Source organism: Saimiri boliviensis, chromosome 2, assembly GCF_048565385.1.
Source record: "Saimiri boliviensis isolate mSaiBol1 chromosome 2, mSaiBol1.pri, whole genome shotgun sequence".
In the NCBI taxonomy this organism is placed as follows: domain Eukaryota; kingdom Metazoa; phylum Chordata; class Mammalia; order Primates; family Cebidae; genus Saimiri; species Saimiri boliviensis.
The window spans coordinates 97,571,301-97,597,116 of NC_133450.1; the positions used below are offsets into that span (position 1 = coordinate 97,571,301).

The 25,816-nt window shown below is 40.5% G+C and overlaps 1 long non-coding RNA gene across 1 annotated transcript in view; it reads left to right on the forward strand.

The window, feature by feature from the left end:
- LOC104651769 (uncharacterized) overlaps window positions 1–25,816 on the forward strand; it is a 151,227-nt gene that overhangs the window by 16,513 nt on the left and 108,898 nt on the right. The window contains exon 2 of the long non-coding RNA XR_745202.1: window positions 1,565–1,682. This is a non-coding gene — a long non-coding RNA (uncharacterized LOC104651769). The remainder of the gene's footprint in view (window positions 1–1,564; window positions 1,683–25,816) is intronic.

A 25,816-nucleotide genomic window follows, 5' to 3' on the forward strand; every position in this document is an offset into this window, starting at 1 on the left:
GGAGGCCATTATCCTAAGTGAAATGACTTAAGAAACAGAGAGTCAAATATCGCATATTCTAACTCATAAGTGGGAGGTAAATAATGGGTATACATGAACATACAGAGTGAAACAATAGACACTGGACACTATGAAAGGTGAGAGGGTGAGAATTGGGTGAGGGGTTAAAAATTACCTATTTTATAATGTTTATAACCTTTAATCCTTACAACATGCATGATAGGTAGTCCTATCTTATAGATGAGGAAACCAAGACTCAGGTGTTATTTGTTCTAAAGTCACATAGCTAATAAATGTGAAGCCTGGATTTGAACCTAGTTCCAGCTGTCTCTCAAGTCTTTGGTTTTAATACCTTCTCAGTCTTGCTTCAGAAGCAGAGAATTTATAATCTCCTAAATCTGAGAGTTCTTTGGTAAACACTTAAATTGCAAACACTTAAATTGAGTAAATACTGAAATTGTAACCTAATCACAATTTCAGGTTGTGAGATTGTATAAAAAAAGAGAAAGGGGTCGCTCTCTCCCTCCCCTGGGACAAATTTAAGTCATACGTGTATATGTATGAAGGTGAAAGATGGTTTACTTGGGAGAGACTCAGATGGTGAGAAACTGGAGGCCTAAGATAGTTTTGCTGGAGAAACAGGGGGGCTTCTAGGGGTGAACATAACATGCTAATGTTACAACGGCAGTCACAGGAACAAGGTGCCTAGTGGAAAGGAAGAACTCCATCTTGCCAGGCTGTCCTAGAGAAAAAAGACTCTGAAACTATAATGCAGCAAAGGGGAATAATAGGATGGCAACAATGACAGCTACTGTGTATGGCGTGTTCACTACATGCAAGGACCATTCCAAGGGCTTTACATGTGTTAACTCATTTAATATTCACATTCTTGCTAGAAGGTAAGTACTGATCACAGTATCTTTTTATGAATGAGGAAACTGAGCCACAAATAATTAATTCTAAAAAGAATTAAATTTGCCCAAGTCACACAAGAGTTGTAGAACCGGAATTCAAATTTAGGCCATTTGCATTCAGAGCTTATACCCTTAACCACCATAATTTAGACTCTGAGGAAAGTGAACATGTATGAGGCTGATTGGCAGTGAAAGAAACTTAAGAAAAGGAAAGAGCAGGATGGAGCCTAATGGATATTAAAGGAAAACAGTTAAATTCCATCTCAGTGTTGACAAGGACTTGCTCACATGCTGATGATGGTGGCAACTATTTAATGGAAAAATTGCAAAGGGCCTTGGAATGTGATTATCATATTACAGAAGGTACCACAGAGAAGTAATTATAATAAAGCCAACTCCCTCTCACAGGTACCAAACCTCAACCGATGCTGTCTATGCCCAGGTGGTACCATTGACTAATTTCCCTATTTCTGCTGAAGAAATGCCAGCTTGGAGGCAACTTAGCGCCTTCATTATTGATACCCTATCATGCTTTCTCAATCCTCTCGTGAAAATTCAACTATTTTTACTGAGCCCAGGCCTCTTGTACTTCACTTGGATTTTGCAGTAATGCCTCACAGGTCACCTTGCCTCTTGTATCTCCCCTCCAGGCTGAACCAAATACCTCTGCCAGGAGAATCTTTCAGAATGTTCTGGAACATCGGAAATAGCCCTAAAGCTTAAACGATGAATCAAAAGAGGTATGCTCTATTCTAGTGCCGCCACTAGGTAAGTGACCCTGGAGTCATTTCAGCCCTCTAGATCTTTAGTTTCTACAAATATAAAAGGAAAAGTTGACGTTGGTGCTCTCTAAGGTCCTTCTAGTGCTGTAAGTATGTGAATGCATGAATGAATGAATTCTTTGCTTGTATACTTGCCTATGGATTTCTGTTTAACACTCGAAATCTGGTGCTCAAGGCTCTATATAAGTTTTCTCACACCATTTTATAAGATAGCTAGCCCTCCTGTCATGTCGTATTCATTTCCAAACCCCGGCTTCTCTCCCTGCTATTCTTGCTTCCCCAAAAGGCAAATTCCATCCTCTTCACAGCGAAAACGTTAGGCCACCATTAAGCTTCTGTTCTAGAACCATGTCTTCCACTGACAGATTTCCTGAGTGAGTGACTTCAGGCTGCACCACTGTCCTTCTTCAGAAAGTGCATATGCATGGTAGCTAAAGAGTCTGGGCCCTGGAGTCAGACTGCCTGGAGTTAAATCCTAGCTCTGCTACTTATGAGCTGCCGGTTAGTTAACCTTTCTATGCCTCAGTTTCACCATGTGTAAAACGGATCGTAAAAGTGGCTACTTGGTAAGATTGCTGTAAAGTTTCATACACATGTTAATATACGTAAAACACATGGGAGAGCTTCAGGTACATAGTAAGTGCTATGTAAATATTATCTATTGTTATTGTTGCAATGAAATTTCTTTTTTTTTTTTTTTTTTTTTTGAGACGGAGTTTCGCTCTTGTTACCCAGGCTGGAGTGCAATGGCGCGATCTCGGCTCACCGCACTCTCTGCCTCCTAGGTTCAGGCAATTCTCCTGCCTCAGCCTCCCGAGTAGCTGGGATTACAGGCACGCGCCACCATGCCCAGCTAATTTTTTTGTATTTTTAGTAGAGACGGGGTTTCACCATGTTGACCAGGATGGTCTCGATCTCTTGACCTCGTGATCCACCCGCCTTGGCCTCCCAAAGTGCTGGGATTACAGGCTTGAGCCACCGCGCCCGGCCGCAATGAAATTTCTTACACCTTAACTCAATCTTAAGAATTAAATTGTTTCATGCATGTAAGTATTGTCTCCCCGAGTAAACAGCAAGGATCTTCACTATTTTCTGATTTCATATCCCAGCAAGGGAAATTAAGGCATCAGAGCAGCTATTCCTCTAAACAAACACCTGAAGACAGTAAGGGAGGACCTACCTGGTGCACTGCAACTTTAGGCCACTTTGCTTTGGCAAATAAAGAGAATTATGACATAAACAAACATGATAAAGACCCTGCAGCTGCAGCCGCTGGCTTCTCCTTAATATCTTGGTTTCTTTCTGAATCTTTATAGGTTAATTCTGAGTTGAGAACGAGAGTTTCTAATGGATTTACTGATATTACTTTATATAATTCAATACATAATAAAATGAAAATCTTTTGAAAATGCGTATGAGTGTCATCGTGTTGAGGCAGTTATTGCAGGAAAGGGGAGAAAGTAACAACTATGTGTGGAATAAAATGATAAAATATTCTTATTTCATCAGCTTATCTTTTGGCTCCTTTTTATTTTGAGTTCCAAATATGGTCAAGATGAAATGTGTTTATTTTGCCTTGAACCTTCTTACTAATGTACCAAAGGGGCATTTCATGAAAGCTAAGCAGTACGAATTTCCAATAAAGCAACCAAGCTCCCTTAAGAAGTGCTCTGGAAGGAAAATTTCTCATCGTTTTGTTGTATTTCTCAACACCAAGTCAAACCAAATGCCAGTGCCAAGTTGTACAGGAAGGGTGCCTTGACATGAAATATTACATTCCACTGGCCGTGAGATGACCATTGTGTTCCTCAGAGCAAGCATGTCTTCATAAGCCAGTTCCTGTTTGCAAACTGATCTCACGGGTGATCCGGAAAAATGCATACTGCAGCAGCAGTGTGGGCTGGTGGGGAAGTTTGTAGCTTCCTAGTGATTCTGCACAGCCTTTGGAAGCCATGGTGGGTCTGAAGCCATAAAATGGTGTGGTTACAGTGCCAGAGTTGAAAATACAGCTAAACTCCAAAGTAATGTGGACTAAAGCTGAGTGTGCAATTATTTTCTTGAGTGATGATCACAGGGAAGATAATATCATCCAATGTCTTTCCTCATTAAGTGGGATGATGGACTATCCTGATGGACAAGGTCTTTGCTCTCATGCTGATCTCTACTGCATTAGGACACATCTCAAAAACAAAGCAAAATAATTCTCGCCACATAAACAAACAATACAGAAACAAACTCTAGTGCGTCTTTCTCTAGAACACTAAGGACTATGACAAGCTATTAGAAGATAGAATAGACTTCCACCTTAATCGGTATGTATGATGTATTCACAAATATTTATTGAGCCCCATGCTAGGACTCGGGCTAGAGAAATAAATAATACACCACTCCTATTCTGAAGGAGCTTACAGTCTACTAAGATAAAAGATAAGCCCTTTTTGTCACAAAATGGAACATGCATGGACAACTGGGATTTAATATTCACAACACAGGATTTTTTTCAAAGTCTTTCACCTACTGTTGTTCTCTCATGATGATTTGCTACTCTTTGGGGGATGACACTATTTTCACTCTATGTATAGCTGTCTGATTCAAGCCTCACACATTTGATGGGGGTGGGGGAAGCATTTCCAGGTTAGAATGAAATATAAAGTTCTTTTGCTCAACTGAACTTTTCACTAGCATCACTTAGACACTCTGAATCCTGGAAACATGGTAGAATATGATGCCAAGAACTCAGCAAGTCTCTGGAAAAAATAAACTGAGCTTTAACTTAGCATTTTATTGACTCTTTACAAAATGAACCAATGATAGATAAACACGTGTAAACTTACTGATTTATAGCTTTCCAAATGTTTTCTATGTTTCTCTACCATGTATTTGTTTTGCTTTAAGTCTTCTGAATTGGTACTTGACTGATAAGGATATGCACTGTAAATGCCTCCAAAAGATAAGAATTTCTTCTAACTCAGGAAGGAAGAGAAGGAAAATGAGTATGAAACGTCTTGGAGAGGACTTACTTTGTTTAATTCCCCCTCTAGATTGCTGGAAACTTGGGAGTGGGGAATTGCCCTACTCATCTTGGTCACTTCTGAATCTGCCTCAAGTACTCTAGATATGTTTGCTGAACGAATGTATGAATGAGGCATGGATGAATGTTTAGGTCTTGAAGGAGAAGGCAGTAGTAAATAATGAAAGATGTGGAAGAGATTGAGGACAAGAGAGAAGAATTTGTACAGCGTGGGAAGTGTGGGTGGATGCATGTTTGGGGAATGGTGGCAGGTTACACGATATTGGTGTAGTTAAATGGGAAGGCATGGTGGCAGAGGAGCCAGCAGAAAGACTCTGGGGCCACAATGGCAAATATATCTACTTCCTATGATACTGTGGCAGCCAGTCTATCATTTCCACATCTTTTTTCTTTTATTTAATTTTTGAAGGCCACAGTAGCTCAAGCTCTACTAATAGATCCTCATTTATAATCGTTTCTATATTAACTTATGGATACAAAGAAGCCTGGATTTGGGGGCTACCATGTAAAGTTGAGCAGGTTGTACACTGCACAATTCCCAGGAACACTCTATACATCCAGTACAGTGCATGACAGCCCTGTGTTCCCTTGATCTCCCTATATTTGTAATGAAATCCATTTACAAATTGATAAATTGCTGAAGTATAACATGTTGAGAAATACTTTCAACTGTCTTTCATCTTTACCCATTATATAGTCCTGAAGACCCCCTGATTCTTTTGTTTTCCTCAGTCTATGAGGGTTATATTACAGAAAAAAATGCATTCGTTTTTTGTGATGCTTCCACATTCTAACTCTCAGTAATCAAAGGGTACCTATTTTGAACCACTTTATATTGGGTAGGGTTCTGATGTGGCAGTTCTTGGGTTCAAATCCTGGCTCCGTCACTTACTGTGTGATCTTTTGCAAACTACCTAACTTCTCTGTGCCTCATGTTCCTTAGTTATAAAATAGGAATAAGAGCTCCCACCCTATAGGGTTAATGTAAGAAATAATTGAGATAATCTATATAAAGCACTTAGCACGGTGACACAGGGAGTGCTCATGGGTGTTTGCAATTATGCTACTAAATTACTATTGCTGATACTGGACTTCCAGGTTGAGCCTGCTGGGCAGAATGCCACCTGTGTCCCTACAGCTGGAACTGCCCATCCAGAGCCTGTCTGTTTCCAATGAGCAGGACTGGTGTCCACATTCCTCCCCGGTTGTTCGTTCCATGAAAGTTAGCCAGACAATCCCCAGCCATGGGTTGACAGATCACAAACATACACATACACATACACACCATGCACACATTTCCCCTCTACTTCAGGAACTTCTAACAACAATGCCACAAAGTCAGGATGCTGTTAGGGCTTCCTTCCCTGTCTCTTTCTCCAGTCTAGTCCATTCAAACATCATTTTTGGGTTTGAGAGGGAAATGGGAGACAGGCGAGTCCCCACAATGTTTCCTGGATAACAGCGGAACTTTGGCAGACAACAGTGGTTTTTGGTAAAGGGTGAGCCCAAGAAGGAGAGAAAAGGCAGCTTTGTTGTTGCTTTTAGTGGTGGTGAGTGTGTGCACGTATCGGATTGTAAATGGGGCAGAGAATTACGTCAGATCTGGAGAGGGACCTGGAAATCAAAGGTTAAGTTGCAGGGGCCCAGGGGTCTAGGGGCAGGTAAACAGTGGGGGAGGGGGAACACACTGGCAAGTTGAAAAGCAGGATTCAACAATGAGTAAGGATCAGAGAATCACAGCACGGCTTCTCTCACCTAATCATTTACTCGTTCATTTGACAGATTGTTCTTGAGCATTGACTGTGTGCTGGGGTGAGTTGGATGCAGGGTATTCAACAAAGAACAAGACAGAATCCCTACCTTCATGGAGCTATGATCAAAAGGAAATAAACAAACACATTCTTGGGGAGAAGTTATATTCTACAAGTAAGTGCAAGGCATTATGGCTATGAAGGGGTGTTATGTGGTCTGATAAGTTTTCTTGGAGAAAATTTGGTGCTTTCAGGAGCAGCCATTAGATCAGCACAGCTGGGGTAGACTGCGGGAGTGAAGTAAAATGAAGACAGGTAAACAGGAGCAATATTATAAAAACCATCTTAGGATCAAAGGTTAAGGAAACTGTTCTTTATTATGAGAGTACTTTGCAATGCAAAACTTAAATATTAGTCAGATCTCAAGGCTTGGAATCTAGGGAGGGAAATTTGGTGGCTATTTCCTTGAATGTATTATATATAATAGGAAAAGTCAACCAGGGTTATTTATTGGAAGGCGCCTCCTCTCTTCTGTTTTCCTTTATGAGAGATGGAGGATTATCCCTGCCTATAGCAGGGCACTCTCCAAAGAGAAGTGAAACATCTTCAGCCCCACCTAGCATCTCTTCCTCTTTAGAGCAAACCGTGTGCCAGCCTATATGTTTGCTGTGAATGGGTTTTCATAAAGCTGTAAAGAAGGAAAGGAAACCTATCATTTATTACCTTTCCATGGCCACATTCATATTCCTAAGCCTGGCCTTCAAGGTCATTTAACTTCTTCCACCCAAACTCATACCACTCCCCTGCATGGGCCCTCTTCTCTGGTCAAATGAATTTTAGAACATGCTATGTACCTCTCTGCTTTGGTGCCTCTGATCTTGTTTTTCTTTCTAGTCTTGCTCTCTCTCACCCTCAGTTTCCTCATCTATAAGTTGGGGATTATAATATCTTATTCAGGATGTTACACAGATCATGTGTCTGAAAGTACCCAGCATAATGCCTGGCACAAAAATATCATTCAACAAATGCCAGCAGTTGCTAAAGTTAAGTTCCAGAGCCTTGTCTGCATGTCGAAACTTCACTACTCAAGTGTTTTCAGGGCTGAGTATCACACGAGTAGTGGGAATCAGAGCAAATATGAAAGAGCAGGCTCTGCTTAGAGTTAACATGCACAGAAACAAAAACAAAAAACAAACAAACAAACAAAAATGACCAAAGGACCTCCTTTGGTTTAAACCCACCACTTTGGAATCCTTTTGCCTTTTGCCTTATGAGTTAGGCGGTAAATATTTCTTCTCATGTAATTCTCTTTCATCCAGTGCCCACATTGGGCCACTTACTTTTCACCTACTTTATACTCTTTGTAGTGTTATTTATATTTCAGTGTAAGTTTTTTGACTCTCAGGACTGTTGTAATAATCAAGTGAAGTCACATCTGTAAAGAATCCAGTGTCTGGCATCAATGGTAGCTTTACTGTTTTCCCTGACGATAATGATGCTGTTATCAGTCTCTTAAATCCAGAGACCAGGTCCCTAAGAGTTCCAGGAAGCTCTTTCCTGCTTGTTGACTTGAAAAGGAACAATAATAGCAACAATGATGGCTTCTGCTTATTGAGTGGTTAACCACAGGACAGGAACTATCAGGAGTGCTTTACCTGCCTGAGCTCATTACTGCTCACCATAACTTGTGAGTAGGCCCAGTTGGTATAATGCCTATTGTAGAGATGAAGAAATTGAGGCAACAAAAGATCATGTAACTAGCCAAGTTATGCAGTTAAGAAATGGCAGAGGCACGTGTATGCTTATGTAACAAATTTGCATGTCCGGCACATGTATCCTAGAACTTAAAGTATAATTTAAAAAAATAAAAGAAAGAAAGAAATGGCAGAGCTAGGATTTGAACCAGGAGGGCTAGCCCCAGAGCCTATGTACACAGTGAGTATAGCTGTACTCACTTCCTGACCAATTTCTGTTCATCCTTCAAGGGCCAGGTCACATGTTACCTCCTCTCCTACTTTCCATGCAGAGTTAATTGCTCCATCCTAGGTGCTGCCACAGTACTTTAAATGTAGCACTTATCCAGATCTGCAGCAATGATCACATTAACATTGTTTATTTTTATGTGTGTGTTTATATGTATGTGAGTTTGTTATGGAAGAATCTGTGAATTACTCAAGGCTGTATACTTAGCATGGGGCGTGGCACATATCTGATATACAAAACTATACATTGAGTCTTAATTGAACTAGTAATTCAGCTAAATTTGATGATCATACTGATGATAGCAGCTGGAGATGAAACATGGTTTAATAGAAATTTCAGATGGTAAGAACCATACTGCTGAGGTACTGGCTGTTTTTGCCCTGAGTTTGGTAATATTTTTGCTTTTTTTTTTTTTTTTTTTTTTAATTGGAGTAGTTAAATGACTCCTATTTAACATGTCTCAGGGCTCCTAAGTCTTTTTTAGCTACATATCTTCCCACTCCCTCCCTTCTGAGAAAGATGAGTTCATGGCAGATGTGACTGCCTTGTGAATACCAACAGAAGAAACAAAGAATGTGCTGAAACCTACGGCTTGCAACAGTTATTACCATTTCACCAGAGGTTACACAAACAGGCTGAATGACGGAAGGAGGCTTAGCTCCACCGCAGCATAGGCCATGATCCATATTTTACTATAACAACACCTTACATTTGTATAGTGCTGTAAAATTGATATTCCTTTCCCCTCTATTATTTCATCTGATTCTTACAACAGCTCATTGGATTAGACAGGAGAGGCTCAAAGACAGAGACTTGTCTAACATCATGTGGCCAGTGAAAAATCAAATTGGGAGGAGGACCTGTCTTCTGCACAACGTTCACGCAATGTGCCAGACAACATGACCCAAGTGGCTAATTTGATATTGGGAGATTCCTGTCCCCAGAGTACACATATCTGGTCTCCTAAGTACTATGTGAGGACAGAAACGATTCTGCAGATGATAGACGTGAAAACACTGAAGAATGCGTCAAGGATAATATGCTGTGGAGCAAAGAAAAGATGAAGAACACGGGCTTAGGGGTAGAGAAGAGCACAGGGTGATGTCCATGAGTGGGGGACAGAAGGAGGTCACATATTGAAGTTCACAGGATAAAAGAAAATTAAAGCATTCTGCTTCAAAAGAAGAGATGAGATAGGCCTACCCGAATTCAGGAGACAAGAGATTTCAGTCAGGGTGAACTGCCAGGCAAACTACGTTATGTTGAATGCTTTTAAAGGATTCTTCTTTCCCTATGTGGTCATGCCTTCCCAGGGGATCTAAGAGGCCCATCAGATCCCCTGGCCTGTGCTTTCTACTTCAATTCCCTGTTCCCACCACACTGGGCTTACTATATGTAAGGCTAGAGGAATGTAGAGAAAGGCAGAAGCAGGAAACAGGGTGAGAATGTCTTCTTTGATGTCAGCACTGAAGTTTGCTTTGTGATTCCTCATGCAGTGTGCCTCTGGTTCCTGCAGACTCTGTGGGCTCTGGTCTCAGATCCTCACCCTGTCGTGTTGGTCACCAGGGCTGCTCTGATTCTTGGCTGTTCAGGCTGCCCTTTGTCTCGGGTCTGCGGCCCGCTCTTCTGCCGACCACAGGCTCAGACTAGACTTGCTCCATTCTGGCTCCTGGCTGCAACCGTTTGCTGCCAGTAGCCGGGTGCTGATGGAGTCTCCACTATACATCGACTTTCTCTAAGAATGTGGGACTGTACTAGAAACTGTCTGCAATAAGGTAGCATTCGTCCCATTGGGAACACCTGCTAATCAGTTCATGTTTATAAAGATGTAGCTCATGGCCCATGAGCTCTTGCTGGCCATGACAGAGAGAAGAGAGAGTTCCAGCCAACTGCAAATGTAAAACAAGGCAGAAATTCTCAAATACAGCTGAAAGCGCTGCAGCGTGGGTAGATGAATCCCATTAAGAAATCACGAGGAAGCTCTGTATTCCTGCCATTGGGACAAAGAAGAAAAAAATCTCTTAAGGATTTCATAAAGAAAATCTTTGTGACCAGCAGACTTAAAGCTCTGCAATATCTCACAAAAACAGAAAACAGCCACACACACTTCTCCTACACTTTCTAATGGCCCTTACCTAGGGAGACCCCAAAAGGGAATTTCCATTCCCCTCAACCAAGGAGAGAGCATCTGCATCTGCGGGAGAAAGTCAGAGCCAGGTGGCCCCCTCTGCTGATTCAAGACCCAAAGGGAGCGCAGACAAGGCTCTCTTTATATTCACCGCCTATTTTTATAAAGGTTATTTCCTATTGATAGGTAAGTTGGAATTACTTATATGCCTTAATTCCTTTCTCCCCAATTTTTAAAATGTAAGCCATATTTTAAAACTAAATTAAATAACAAGTTGAATCTTAAAATTCAAATGTAAGCTATTCTCAGCAATGAAATAGGATTGATAATGTCCCTAGTAGCCATTTTGAGTGACTGATGAGACATCATCTTTCTAGGCATAAAAGTGGTTTTTTAATAGGCTCCGTGCTGTGATAAAAAAAAAAAAGCCAAATTGGTCTCACATGAAAGCAATGCATTTACTTTGTATTTCTTTATTATCCTTTTCAAAACTCCTTATTACCCTATTTTTAATTTTTATGGGTACATAGTAGGTGTATATATTTATGGGGCACATAAGATATTTTGATACAGGCATGCAATGTGTAATAATCACTGGAGGGTAAATGGGGCATTCATCACCTCAAGCATTTATACTTTCTTTGTGTTACAAACAATCCAATTATATTATATTATATTATATTATATTATTTATTGAGATGGAGTCTTGCTCTGTCACCCAGGCTGGAGTGCAGTGGTGCTATCTCATTTCACTGCAACCTCTGCCTCCTGGGTTCAAGCAATTCTCTTGTCTCAGCCTCCCGAGTAGCTGGGACTACAGGCACCTGCCACCACGCCCAACTAATTTTTGTATTTTTAATAGAGACAGATTTTACCATATTGGTCAGGCTGGTCTTGAACTCATAACCTCAGGTGACCAACCTGCTTCAACCTCTCAAAGTGCTGGGATTATAGACGTGAGCCATCACACCCAGCCCAATTATATTCTTTTAGTTATTTTAAGGTATACAATAAATCATTGTTGATTGGAATTGCCCTGCTGTACTATCAAATATTAGATCTAATTCATTCTATATAACTATATTTTTGTACCCATTAACCATTCACACTTCCTCCACCCCACCCATTACCCTTCCCAGCCTCTGGTAACCATCATTCTACTCTCTATACCTGTGAGTTCAATTGTTTTCATTTTTAGTTCCCATAAATGAGTGAGGACATGTGTACTCACTGTCTTCCTGTGCCTTGCTTGTTTTACTTGACATAATATCCTTAAGTTCTGCCCCTGTTGTTGCAGATAACAGGATCTCATTCTTTTTAATGGCTCCATAGTACTCCATTGTGCATACATACCACATTTTCTTTATCCATTTGTCTGTTGATGGACAATTATATTGTATTTTAGTAATTCAAAATGAATATAAATCTCAAAAAAGAAGACTTCTTATCAGGGTAGCTTTAAAGGCTCTGTGAATAGTTAGATTCTATTTTTATATGTGCCCTGATCTGCTTGGAAGACCATAGGCCAATAAATTCCAGGGCACAACCAGAAAAGACTAGAAAGGCTGAGCAATGAGAGGGGGAGCCTATTTTATCCTTTACTCTGAAAAGGTGATGGTGGCTAAGGGCAGAGAGGATTGACATTTACAAAACCGTAAGTCTGGGCAAGGCTGGCAGAGAGAGCACACGAAGACCTTCCTGAGAGTTAATCAAAGGTGGCTTTAGGACAAATAAAAGGAAGCATGAAGGCACCCTGCGGCTAGTAATTCTATGAAAACTGTTACCCACGAGATACTTCATAGCAAACTAAAAAATAGGTTGAAGACGGTGATGAATTTAATAATAACTAATTATTGTGGGATTCTGGGAAAGCCTCCCATAAAGCAATCTTGTCTTCTTTCATTCCCTCAGTATCCCTAGTTGTCATTTTATTAATAGCATCAGATTACTTGGTTAGAGAGACAACCAGCCCTGTGGTCTAATACATGGTGATTCTTTGACTCCTTTATGCAAATGATGGTCTTGGTAAGTAGTCATCTGCCTTCTACCTTGCTTCATTAAGACAAGTGTCCAGCCTCCTGAATTTAATAACTTCAACACAGAGATTTGAGACACGGGAACTGTCTTCATCACCATAACTTGAATACAAAAGACCAGTGTGAGGCTGGCTCCATAGTGGCATTATAAGAATTCAGTATGCCAGCAGAATTTCATAAATACTGCTTCAGCCCAATGTAGGATTCCTTTCTATACCTTCCCTGAGGTCCGGCTCCTCACAATATTTACTTTCTTGTTAAGTACTAAAGAAAAGTAGCAAATGGATGAGGGAAGAGAATATTCCTGGAATATCTGTTTCACCTTAAGACATTTCCTCTGTCCCTTTTCACCTTTCTTTCCTCCCCCCCACCCCTCTTTTGTCTCATATTGGCATGAAGGGTGATAACAGGGCCAGCAGGGCATTGAAATAAAGTCAGTGGTCTCCTCAGAATTCCAACACCAGGTCACCTTATTGGCCTATAATCCCTGCTTTCCTTCCAGTAAATGGCTAGTTATGGGACCCAGCAAGGGCATTTGAAAGCACTGACTGAGGACAAGTGGGGTTTAAGTGATGCACTACCCCTCTCTTTCCTCCCTACTCTGTCTTGGCTAGAAGCCTATCATAGGACTTTCAAGGGCAGCTGAGTCTTCCCCCAAAATGAACAAGGGAAACAATCTCATTCCTGTATCTCAGCTGTGTCCAAAGGACCAATGTCTAGATAGATCCCCTTCTCGCAGATGATTTTGGTGTGTGTAGGGGGTGGCGGGTGGGGGGAGAAAGTGTTGTCTGTGAAAGCATCGTATGTTAAAACCTAAGAATGTGAAGAAAATTAGTCTTCTCTCTCTCTCCAAAACTTTACTGTTTAATTTTAAGTGGGTCTCTAAGCCGCTGACTCTTCAAGTACGTATTGAAACAGAACAAAAGGACCAGTTTGAGGAGACAGCATTAAGCTTAGTTGACGGAAAGTAAAAGCTCTTTGAAATGATTCCCTTAAAGGCCTTGGCATTCTGAATTCAATACACTCCCCTTTCAACCACCTTAGGCATTCGTTTTTAATAAGTCTTCATAAACTAAATGATTCAACAAAGGAGCTCAAAACTGTGTTTCTGACCCGGCAAAAGAAGTACAGATTCCAGATGTTTCTCATTTTTCTATGTCACTAATTCAAACTCAGAAATCTCATTTATTGGACATCTGTTTAATCCTAATGTTTTACATACTTCTTTTCTAAGAATCTCCTTTCTCTCTGTCTCCTTTCTCTCACCAAAGCCATCTACATACAGGGCAATATGTCATAGATGCAACTTCAACTTTCCAGCATATTCTAAGAAATATTTCAACTCATGCCAAAATGAGATTTTCTAAATCATATATAACTGTTATTCATTCATATTAGCATTTATGTGAAATGTTAGGGAAATTTCCTTCACCTGAAATCTTTGAAAATTGATTATATGTTTTACTTTGTACATCGAATAGAGGTTAGGGAATAAATCATCTTTCAAGGTTCTCTTCTGGTCCTTTGATCTTCTGCACTGAAGTCACCCAGCTGGCTCTTCGGATTTTGCTCCAAGGGCTGGTGAACATTAGAGGAGCTAATAGCAGGCTCTATTCTGTGCTCTCCTAGCACCATGGATAGGCTATGAATGATGCTTTTCCATACTTTATCACATCCATAATTCCATCTGGCCTTACGCTGGAGTGCCAGCAATGGCCAAGGAACCAGAAGAGCAGAGAACAGGGAGGTGCCAACAATAACAAACCTTCATAGAAAATAAAACCTAGTCGTGGTGATGCTGCTGGTCTAGCAGAGATAAGAAAACTTACAGGTAGGTGAACCATGCAAAGGAGAGCCTTGCTATCTCCCCTGTGTGCTTGTTTTCAATGAGACAAAGTTTGATGTCACATTTTTGAATTTATAAATCTATTAATAAAATTGTTAATCATGGCTAATATTCATTAAGCCAGGTGCTTACTAAGTACTCCTGGATTATCTGCATTACTTGTTTAGAGCAATTCTCACTGGTATAGTCTATTAGTATCTTCATTTTATAAATGAGGAAACTGAGTCTTAGAGACTCTCATACTCACTTGTCAAGAAATATGTATGATACAGAGAAGAAATCATACATATCTTTGCAAATGAGGCATCCTCTTCAGCAAAGGTACTCGTGGGAGATACATTTAACAATTATTTCAGAATGACAGTATCTTTATATGTATTCTTTCTAAGTTTAGCAGATAATTAATTAACAGGTATTCCAGGGTTACAGCGGATCAGAGGTGAAATTGCTGCTGGGTAGCTATCTAGGCTGTTTTTCAGAACTGGAATACTGGATATTGTGGAAAACTCCAGCATACCCTAAACACTGCAATAGGACAGAATCACATGTTGTGTAACAACATAAATCCTTCATAAAGGATGATTAAATCCTTTGCAAATGACTTCAGAGGTATTCAGTGGCATGATTATGGCACACTGCAGTGTCAAACTCTTCAGCTCAAGTGATCCTCCTGCCTCAGCCTCCCAAGCAGCTGGGCCCATAGGCAAGTGCCACCAGGCCTGGCTGATTTTTATTTTTTGTTTTTTATAGGCATGAAGTCTCACAATGTTGCCTGGGCTAGTCTCAAACTCTTGGCCTCAAGTGATCCTCTTGCCTCAGCCTCCCAAAGTGTTGGGATTACAGGCATGAGCCACCATGCCCAGCCATGCTGTGGATGTTAATTATAAAAGGCAGCCAGCTTAGTAGCTGGACATCCATTTATAGATGTGTCTTCCACGACTAGTTTTCTTCTCAAAGCTAACAAGGGATATAAATCAGTTCATTAGTTGATAATTTCTGCTGAACACATCATTTTGATGGAGTCCCATGCTAGACAGAATTTAAGGTGTCATAAAGACAGTATGTTTGGAATAAAATATGATTTTGTGAAGCAAACTTTAGCTTGCTAAATGAGGAATGGATGAACCTGAAGGAAGACAGGGCAATGGAGAATAGAAAGGAAGAGACATTAAGTCCATTAATTTCCCTCAACCTAGAGATATATTATCCATTCCTTTGGTCCATGAAACCTATCTAAAACTGGTTCTCAAAACTTCATGTTCATCAGAGTCGTCGGGAAAGTTTATTAAAGCATAGTGGTGAGTCTAAGAATTTGCATTTTTAACAAGTTCCCTTGTGGTGCTGATGCTGTTGAACCACATTTTCAGACCCACTGATCTCAAATGTATTTAGAATTGTGTGTGATTGGAGATCTCATTTGACCTTTCCCAGATTACAGTCCAGAAATCTGTCCAAGGCTGACACCATCTTTAGATTTCTTAAACTTGGTTTTGTGGTTTGGTTTTTTTTTGAAACAAGGTTTATAGGTTCACATTTAGCGCTTCTTAGCTGTTGAAATTTGACAGGTTTCCAACCAGAAGAAGCTTCATAAGAAAAAACTAAATGTGAAGGCTGTTGAGAGAAAAATAAGGGACAATCAAAAAATGAAATATAAATTTCTCTGTTATTATAATTAGCATTAACTTTTAGACAGATTAACCACCACCATTCTGAAGATACATCAATTGTATTTTCTTCATCACTTTTATTAGCAACTTGAACAAATTTGCAGATGAAGAAAATGCAACTGGACTAACATAGTGATGACTGAAAAATAAAATTCTGGCCAGGCATGATTGCTCGCACCTGTAATCTCAGCTCTATGGGAGGTTGACGTGGGTACATCACTTGAGCATAGGAGTTTGAGACCAGCCTGGGCAACATGGTGAAACCCTGTCTCCACAAAAAATACAAACATTAGCTGAGCTGTAGTCCCAGCTACCAGGGAGACTGAGGTGGGAGGATCATCTGACCCCGGAGGGTCAAGGCCTCAGTGAGCTGTGTTCATACCACTGCACTCCAGCCTGGGCAACAGTGAGATTCTATCTAAAAAAAAAGAAAAGAAAAAAAAGAAAAGAAAATTTTGTAATTCAACAATAAATTCTATTATTAAATATTAAATAGAAAGTGACAATAATATCAGTTATAACAAAATATTCTAAACAATGTTAATTAGTGTTTATTCTAATCCTGGTATTATTTGCCTAAGACACTATTTTTAGTAACCAAAGTATTTCGGTTACCTAGTTGTTTTTTTTTTTTTTTTAAATCTAAAGTCGGCTTCCTAATGCAAGACTGTTGTCTGTTTATTTGATAATGTATTTCTTTTTCTGATTACGAAACAACTTGAGAAACTCTGAGAACTATAAATGAATGTCTGAGAGGCACGTCTGTGTGGTGTTTGTGAGGCTAGTATGACGACAGGCCTTCTTTAGTAAAAGACTTTCTGGCCAGGCACAGTGGCTCATGTTTGTAATCCCAGCATCTTGTGAGGCTGAGGCAGGCGGATCACCTGAGGTCAAGAGTTCGAGATCAGCCTGGCCAATGTGATGAAACCCTGTCTCTACTAAAAATACTAAAATTAGTAGGCATGGTGGCACACACTTGTAATTCCAGTTACTCAGGAGGCTGAGGCAGGAGAATCGCTTGAATCCGGGAGGCGGAGGTTGCAATGGGCCAAGATTGCACCATTGCACTCCAGCCTAAGCAACAAAAGTAAAACTCCATCTCAAAAAAAAAAAAAAAAAAAAAAGTAAAAGCCTTTCTGGTTATTTTATTAGCATTTCCAGGTAAGGGAGGAAATACAACGTTTTCCTTTGATCAGGCAATTAATTTGTACCACAGCTGGTCCCTTCACCACAGCCTCTGATATCATATAAAGCCCATTGGACTTAGGGATCTGTAGAGATCATTTTTTCCATACTTATCCATCACTCACAAATAGTGCTGGGCAACTCAAACCACTCCCTGACCCATCCTTGGGCAGCCTGGCACACATGCCCAGCTGTTCTGGATGTTTTGCCTACTGCTGGCTATGGAGAGATTACTTTAATGGCCAGTACAAGGCAAAAAGTTGCTTGTAGTGTTCATCATTTCTTAGCCACCCCTCCTCACTTCTACATAGTGACAAAGATAGTGGTTACTCATTTCTCAAGCTTCAACACTTGCTCCACTTCTTCACCCATTACACCTGTTTCTGGATGAAGGGTGCTTACAGCTCATGCTCTACTCCTCCAAAACACGGTAAGAAGAAGGTCCAGAGAGTTCTGACTTGTGAATGCGAAACAGAAGCTTGACCTTCTTTATCTGGATCTACCATTCTTCTAGTGTCTCAATCAATGGAAGGTTTCCTGCAGATAAGAGTTGGCTCAGAAAATTTCTCATTCACAGTCAAGGCTTGTAAGGAACCACAGCACCTCCATGGGACTAAATATAGCCTACGATAATTTTATTCTAGAAAAGACACAATGAACTCATAGCTATTTTGCCAAGTGCTTTCTTCTTAAACATTTATGGCAAGCCAGTGCTTCTCAGCTTGTCAGGGCAAGATGCCCACAGACGTTACCTTGTTAGCTTGCCTAGGCTAGAAATTCAGGAACTTCAAGATACTAAACTCATTTCTAGTATAACTATGTATTCGTGTGTCAGCAAAGACTATTTTCTTTTTCCTTTATGAAGAAAAATACCAACTACAAACATTTATTGAGCTTTGAGATAGCTATAAAAGAAGTATTCGAAATGAGTCTTGTTCTGGAAGTGTTTATGATGAAGTATGAATACAAAATCTGTATATTATGAAATAATTAGAAACAATGAAAGAAAGGATAGAATTAAGCATTAACTGTGCAGTACAGATCCTGCAGATGTATGAGGTCAGAGTGTTGGGGATAGCTTTAAAAAAGATGTGATTAAGATGAAGACTAAAGGATGCATATGATTTCTACAAAAAGACGGGTGGGGCAGGGCATAGTGGCTCAGAGCCGTAATCCTAGCACTTTGGAAGGCCAAGACAGGAGGATCACTTGAGACCTGGAGTTTGAGATCAGCCTGGGAAACATAGCAAGAGACAGTCTCTACAAAAAAATTATCCAGGCATGGTGCCACATGGCTGTAGTCCTAGCTACTAAGGAGACTGGGGCAGGAGGATCACTGGAGCTCACAAGTTGGAGGTTGCAGTGAGCTATGATCTCTCCACTGTACTCCAGTCTGGGTAATAGAGTGAGACCTTGTCTCTAAAAGAAAAAATCAAAAACAGATGACTGGTCATGGTAGAGTCTAGAAGTCTTGTACTGGTAACCAGAAGGTCATTCTGGTCAAACGACTTTTTAATTTGACCTTCACTCATTTCAAAACAAATTTGAGTTAGTTGCCAACATTAGCAAGTTGGAAGATTTTTCATTAAACTATAGTTTTTTCTTTTAGAAAATGAAGAGTCTGTCAAAACCTGGCCTATGTTTCTCCTGATAACCATGTACTGGAGCTGAGCAGCACCCACCCCATCAGAGGAGGCTCTAACTACTCCTTCCCCACCTCCCATGTCACTTCCTGTTGCTTCTCCCTCTTAACCTGCTGCTTTGCTCATCTGTAGCAACTGCCTGGCTCTTGTGGGCGTTTGAGTTTTCAATCCCTGCTGTGCATAAACAGAGCCTCCGGCATAGGGAGCCTGTGACAAATGCTCAACTTCAACCAATTCCATGAAAGCAAGTGATCCTGCCCTCTCAGCCCAACTTCTGCAAGATGAAACAACTTATATGCAGAAGGATACTTTATCAAACTTTGTTCTTAGCCTAGAGAGGAAACTGTCATGGACAACACATGCAAAGAGTTTAACTTTTGGTTTTGAAAGTGTTGGGTTTGTGCAAAGTAATTGTGGTAAAAAGTAACGGCAAAAGCAATGGTTAAAAAGTCATTGGGGATAATGACTCAAAAGGCATATTCAAGGATGGTGGGTTGCCTGGCTACTGTATAGGAAGGTTGGAGCTTCATTAACTCTTTCAGCTCATTGAATTTAAAAAGACCGAGGTGAAACAAATATTATGTGGCTCAATTCAGATTGAAAAGCAGATTAATTGATGTTGCTTATCCTATTTTTCAGAAAATGTCCCTATTTTACATATATTTTTTTAAAAGCAGAATTGTTCATATACATTTAAAATATGGCCAAATCTACAAGAAAAGTAACACTATGTATCCTGTAAAGCCAGACACATCTATGTGAGTCTTTACTGTGGACAATCGATTTTTTTGCTATTTCTTCTGAGGAAACGTACTGCGCTTTCAAGTGGTTGGTCAATGCAAGCTGCGCTCTTCGCAGAGTGTTCGTGTGTGCGCTTTGGAATGTGTTTTCCTGCTGGTACTGGAATGGTCATTCATTTGTTCATCTGACTTTCCTAAATGGATACATTTCTTTAGCCCAGTGGGCTTTGTCTTGGCCCTTTTAATAAACAACTCAGTGAACTTGGAGAGATCCATTAAACTTTTCTGGGTTTTGTTCCTCAAATGAGGGAACATAACAACGCCACCTGCCCTAATTAATGACTTCCATCTAATGCCTCACCACCTCTAGAGCTGCTGCTGTTCCCTGAGGCTCCACTTCCTTCATCGTTGGGTTAGATCTTGGCTGGGCTAGATCTTCAGAGCCTGTTTTTACCACGGCATTGTCTGGTTCTTGGTCATTCATTCAAACAATACAAGGACAACCCACAACTACCAGCACCAGCACCAGCACCAGCACCCCCATCAAAAACCTCTCTCTCTTTTTCAAGACTGAAAGTAAAAAAGGCTGTTTCTTTTCAAATATGTAAAAATCAAACCCAAACTACCTTTAGCCAAGAAGCCTAGAAGAGTATACCTCACCTCATATCATCAAGTCTTGGTACTTAAACCCACTGGGCTAATCTGGTATTGTTCTAGCAGCACCTTGAAGCCTAATAGAGCTCAACTATAGCTGCCCCCAAGTGGGTTACGCTAGTGTTTGGCACGTGTAAGCGAAGTGTACCAACTGGGAAAATTCTCTAATTTGGCCATTCAACGTACGCTGTTCTGAAAGTTGCCAGACTTGTCCTGCCAGGCATTGGTGTCAAGAACTTTCATCTTCCTTGGCTCCGCCTCCTCTCTCTGTGTACACAGCAGAACAAGGGGAGGAGGCCCCGAGGCAGTGTCATCTGAGGAGCCAAACCCGCTCTGGGTTTTCAGTTGATGACTTTTGAATGATAAAAGCTTTCCCATGGAAGTTTTCACTCAAGACGTTTACAGGTTTTACAAACAGAAATGAATGCAAGCCGGACAGTACACCGCAGCAAGTAAAGCATCATGAACAGGGCTGCCATTACCAAGGTCATGAAAAATCGCTTCACTGTGTTTTACATTCTCTTTAAATAGGTACACCCAGAAAAGGCACACGCATTTCTTTTCCTATATTTTTAGTTAGGAAAATGCCCCACGTATTGATAAACTTCTTTCTGTGAGTGACGTGCTACCTGATTTTAAACCAATACAAGCTCCTACATGCAGCTGAAGTCACCCTTTAACTGTTATGAGAACTGCTTATTTAAACATTTGCTTAGAGGAGGTTGTTGCCCTCAGGCCTTTCCAAAAGGGCCCTTGACCTCTCTTTCTAAGGCTGTTGTGCTGCTTTTCAGCAGAGGATTGTTAATTATATCCTTTAAACCACCTATTATTCTGAGCTGCTGCTGTCCATAATCTCTCCCCGTCAAAGCTGCCCTTGGTCAGCTCTCAGACCCCAGAGCTCCCTGCTCAAAATGGAGGCCAGTTAATCTCCCTGGGTCCCTTCAGGTCGCTCCATTTTTACCTCCTTTCTTCTCAAAGAAGCCAATTTCTTTTTCATCTTATCATTTAAAACCCTTAAAAAAAAAGAGATTTTTGTTTAAAACTAGATCATACAGGTTTCTGCCCAAATTCATTATTGCAGAGAGGAAACTGAGGATCTGAGGCAAACTTAAATCACATACCGCCTCAGAGATCAAAGACACCAACACGAATGCATTTTCCCTGGCCCTAACGAGAAGACTCTGCAAGCTTAGGAATTTACATGTTTAAAAGTAATGACAAATGTAAGTACAGTGCAAAGAGAGGCTCAAGAATGTGTGGTGTGAAACTTGAACATGACCAAGGCAGGATCGTGGAGTAAATCAGGCCCCTCTGCGGGGGTGTAAAACAATATTGAACAAGGAGTAGGATAAATCATGTCTAGAGCTATAATAAATGAAATCAGCACCTAGCTGCATACCCAAAAACAAGTTTTCCATAGTAAAAAGTTTAGAAAACAATTGTTCTCAAGAGGAAAAAGTGGTTAGAACTTGAAACTATGACTTGCGATCACAAAGTTTTTAATCTTGCGGGAATTCTGAAAATAAAACTGTTTCTAAATATGTCTAAGTGTATAGTTAGAAAACCTTACTCTCAGTGAATAAAAATGGACTTTCCAAGCTTGATTATATTAATTATTGTTCATAGCCATTAGTATAATCACAGACCTTCTAATATACTTTCTTCACTTCTGAGTTGTTGCCGAGATACGCATTCCATCAAAGTTATATTGCAATCACAGTACCTTTTATCTTTATTCATTTTTTTTTTTTTTGAGATTCAGTCTTACTCTATTGCCCAGGCTGGAGTGCAGTGGTGCGATATTGGTTCACCGCAACCTCTGCCTCCCAGGTTCAAGTGATTCTCGTGCCTCCGCCTCCAGAGTAGCTGAGATTACAGCCACTCACCACCATGCCCAGCTAATGTTTGTGTTTTCAGTAGAGACAGGATTTTGCCAGGTTGGCCAGGCTGGTCTTGAACTCCTGACCTCAAGTGATCTACCCACCTTAGCCTCCCAAAGTGCTTTACAGCATGAGCCACCTTGCCTGGCCACAGTAGCTTTTTTCTACCATGACTCTAGCTCTTGATGGCTATGCCTTTTATGAATGAGGCAATTTGAAATGTGTTTAAATCTCAGATAAAAGCTCTCAGATACATTGAGAGATGGGGTCTTTGACTCTGCCCCTTGAATCTGGGCTTGTAGGCAATTAATTCTTTTACTATGGAAATGATGCTGTACTAGACTAGGTCAGAAAAGGCTTCCTCCTGGTTTTCTTGGGACACTCACTCTGGGAGGATCTAGTCATCGTGGAAGAAGTCTGGCTCTTTGGAGGCTGCCACGCTGGAGGTGCTACTTGGCACATCGGTCAGCAGCCTGCTGTGCTTTCTGCCTACGATCAACGTCAACTGCCAGACATGGTAGAAAGAAACCTCAAAATCAGTTCAGTTCTGAGTCATCAAATCACCCCCAGCTCATGAGTCTCCCTAGCTTAGGTCCCAGACGTTGTGCAGAGACAAGCTATCCTTACTATGTCCTGTCTGAATTCTTGACCAGCAGAGAATTCTATATCCAAGAGTATCATAAGTGTCTGTTTTGTGCCACTAAGTTTTGGGGTGGTTTGTTGTGCGACAATAGTATCTGGAGCAATTAATCACTATCGTGCAAATTGTGCTTCTTAATTAACCCATCATGTTTAATTAAATCCAAGTTATCAAGTCTTATGCTGGAAGAAAGACGTACTGACTCAAGTCTTCTTTGTAATATATTTTCCCAACCCATTATGATTTAGCCACTGTATAGAAATTGCCCTTGGGTTGCAGTGAGGGAATGCTCTTTGCCAAGAAATAAACTGGAGAAGCTTTATGTAGGCTAACACTGCAGGGGGCTCATGCAGTCCCCACGCGTGACTGACTCCCCACTCCTACTCATTCTGAACTACTTTGGCATCAGGGTTTTTATAAAACTGTGTCTCCACAGTACATGTACCTGGGCCAGCTTGAAGATCCCAGCGTGCCATGTGGCCTGAACAATATGTGCGTCATCTGCTTCCTGATAAAGGGCACCATGCATGACCTCCTAGAAAGAGATTGTCCACCTGGGTAAGATCTACATCTAATCCTCTGTGACCTGCTCCCATCAGTCCCTGGATCCAGGCAATCTTTGGTTAATACCTAAATTCTGATTAAGAAAACGAGATATTTATTTTTGATCATGGAGCCTGCAGATGCAGAGATGGGCAGGATAGAAATGTGGAGGTCAAAGACGGCTATTTACTTCGCAGTGTTCTTTGCTTCCTCAGATAATCATTGCTCAACTCATCTCGGAGTCGAAGGAGCAACTGATGCCAGACTTGGGCCTTAAAAGGCAGATAACGAGGCAAGGGTGGGAATCTTTGATTTTGGCTAAATCCTACAGAATATAGAAAAAGAAACTGAATTAGCTAATTGTGGAAATGTGGTTTTAGGAAATGGTTTAACACCAGGATCTTTCTACAAGACCAGATTTTCTAGCAAAGATAAACTAAACATATATTTTTTTTCAGTGGGGATAAGAATCAAAATAAATCTAGGCTGATTTCTTTCCTTTTTCTTCTTAGTAAATCATGATACGCAAAACTCCATTAAAATAGCCTGAAAGGATCATTTGCATTATTCTGATGCCCTTGACCTTTATTTTCACCAAATAGGGTTGACAGATCCATTAACATAGAAACCTCTGCTGGGAAGTGAGTGCTCTTTAGCTCAAGACTATTTTTCTGAGCTCGTCAGGTCAATGTCAGGTTGAAATCATCTAAATAAATAAATAAACCTCCCAAGCCTGTTGGCAAATTCAATACAGTCTTTGCTTAGGAGTCTACTGCTATTTGCCTACAACTCTGTTCCTTAAGTACATGATTCATAGCTTTAGCCTCTGTTGTCTAGAGAAGATACTTCCCCCCGCTCCCTGAACATTGGGAGTTCACAATACATTCTTAGTGCTTAGGCACAGCAGGCTGCAGTATAAAGGAGGTCCCTTCCAATGCTGATGGCATGTTCCAACAGAATTGCTTTCCTTCACTGAATTCTATATTTTAGCCCTCAATGACTAAAAATGCCTTCTTTGTAACAGGGTTAGGGTTAGAGGCCACAAGAGAAAGACCATATTGATAGTCTGAGAAATTAATGTTGTCATTGATATAAATAAATCATAGTCACAGTGATTTCTTTCCTCTGTAGTCATGTGTGGCTGAATTCATCTGAATCCTGATTCACCCCTGAAAGGCAGCTGGTATAACTGCCTCCTACAGAAAGACTTCATCTTAAGTTACCTAGATTCAGAGGGCAAATGTTCTGTACTCACAATTTAGCTCTGTCTTCCCTAAACCAAGACATTTTCAAATGGGATGGCAATTTACTCATAGTCTTCTGACAGCAGGAACCAACATTAATTTTATTCAATAAACTTTTTTAATAAAAAGCAAACATTATATTACTTTCTCCCTAATACCAGGATGATGGACTGGAAACTTTTATTAAAGAGAAACCGAGTAATTTTGGACTTTGGAGAAATGCATGGGTGAACAGGTCAGGGTAGGATGTAGGAAGGGCAGCTTTGAGAGGACTCTGGGTGCCTAAAAAGAGTGGGATTGGTTTGGCGCAGTTGCTCATGCTTGTAATCCCAGCACTTTGCGATGCTGAGGCAGGTGGATCACCTGAGGTCAGTAGTTCAAGACCAGTCTGACCAACACAGTGAAACCTTGTCTCTACTAAAATACAAAAAGTAGCTGGACATGGTGGTGCATGCCTGTAATTCCAGCTACTCGGGAGGCTGAGGCAGGAGAGTTACTGGAACCCAGGAGGTGGAGATTGCAGTCGACCAAGAATGTGTTACTATATTCCAACCTTTGCAACAAGAGAGAAACTTGGTCTCAACAAATGAACAAACAATGTGGGATCAGTGCAAAGGAGTGGGATGTCAATAGAGATTACCCGCCCCCTTGGCTGTTATAGCAAGCTCGTCTGTCTCCCATGCAGCTTCTAACACATCGTTGCCAGCCTACATGAATATTACTATTACTACTTCATTCATGGTGTAATTTGCTATGTTAATATATGACACTGATATAAAACCTTTTAAGAATTTCTTATCAGAGAAAATTTAAATAAGTATAAACAATTAAATTTTGTGTTGGGTGATGTTCATTTCATTGTAATAGGCGGGACTCTGCCTTCTCATACTTCAATTGTGATACAGAAAACAAGTTTGCAAAGTATAGATTAATATGGATTTATTCCATATCTATAAATGTATTTCAGATTGCTAGTGTCTATTATAAGAGATACAACATGAATATAAAGCATAGTCCCAGGATAGAAAAGCTTCAAAATAAAAAGACAAAAGACTATCAGAAATGTCTTAAAAAGGAGAGGACAGAAAATTAATAAGTTAGTATTTACAAGGTAAAGACTCTAGATAGGCCTAGAAATGGCTTTATAAA